Raw genomic sequence first — 1,153 nt, 5'->3', positions numbered from 1 at the left:
CTCAGCTCTGAAGTCCAACCCCTCCCATCTGGAACATCTGGACCTGAGTTTGAACAACCTGCAGGATTCAGGAGTGAAGCATCTGTGTGGTTTTCTGGAGAGTCCAGACTGCAGCCTGCAGACTCTGAGGTCAGTTCACTGACTGTCTATTACTGTTGGAGATCTGATGTGTTTAATGACTACTGAAGCTCATTTATTTTGTTATTATTTATTGATGTGTGTGGACATGAACAGCTGGATGGATGTTGTGCTGACATCTGGATGATGTGTGTAGAAGCTGACATGATGATGATCCACAATAACAGAAGGACAAAGTCACTGTGCTGGTTGGAGAGAAAAGCTCATTGATGAGGACAAAGTCATGTTGAGCTGCACATTCAGAACCTGAACATATCTGATGGATCATCACTGATTTTATCTACATCTTTGTTCAGATTGTGGGGCTGCAGTCTGTCAGAGATCAGCTGTGATTCTCTGGTCTCAGCTCTGAAGTCCAACCCCTCCCATCTGAAACATCTCGACCTGAGCTACAACAACCTGCAGGATTCATCAGTGAAGCATCTGTTAGATCTTGTGAAGAGTCCAGACTGCAGCCTTAAGACTCTGAGGTCAGTAGAAGGTTCCAGTCAGTCTCTGCTGCTTTCAGCAGTTTTCTACTAAACACAGTCAGTATCAGCTGATCAGACTCATTGATCTCTTCTCTTCTTCTCTCTGCAGATGGATGTCATGGTGATGATCAGGAGGGTGTTTGTGCTGAGAGGATGAACTGTGTCCTGATGATCCAGAGGTTGAAGCAGCAGCAGCTGGTGTGTAGAGACTCTGACTGGGCCGTGTTACTGGGAGGTGGACTGGGAACCAGTGTACAGTGTGTTATCAGTGTGTAGTTTAGTGTTGCAGCTCCACACTGTGACTGATGGAGAACTGCAGTTCATGTTCACATGATTGCTGGAGCTTGATCATATTCACACTCACATGTTCCAACATTAATATCCAGATGAAAATAAAAGACCTTCAGAGACTTTGACAGATTCTGAAGAAGCAGCTGCAGCTCACTGATTGACTTCTTCTATATTGTCTGAATGTCTTCTTACCTGGACAGGTGTAAACATGTGAGTGTCCACGTTTGACCTTCAGCTGCTCAAATGATTCCTTT

The 1,153-nt window shown here is 44.8% G+C and overlaps 1 long non-coding RNA gene across 1 annotated transcript; it reads left to right on the top strand.

The window, feature by feature from the left end:
• The first annotated feature begins 90 nt into the window (after positions 1–90).
• Positions 91–1,147, top strand: LOC103356374 (uncharacterized). The gene is made up of 3 exons (XR_520138.1): positions 91–129; positions 435–608; positions 718–1,147. It is a non-coding gene; the product is annotated as an uncharacterized LOC103356374 (long non-coding RNA).
• Positions 1,148–1,153: the final 6 nt, after the last annotated feature.

Source organism: Stegastes partitus, unplaced genomic scaffold, assembly GCF_000690725.1.
Source record: "Stegastes partitus isolate 25-593 unplaced genomic scaffold, Stegastes_partitus-1.0.2 Scaffold196, whole genome shotgun sequence".
NCBI lineage: Eukaryota > Metazoa > Chordata > Actinopteri > Pomacentridae > Stegastes > Stegastes partitus.
The sequence above is the reverse complement of the archived record's forward strand: the minus strand, read 5'-3'. Positions and strand labels throughout refer to the sequence as shown.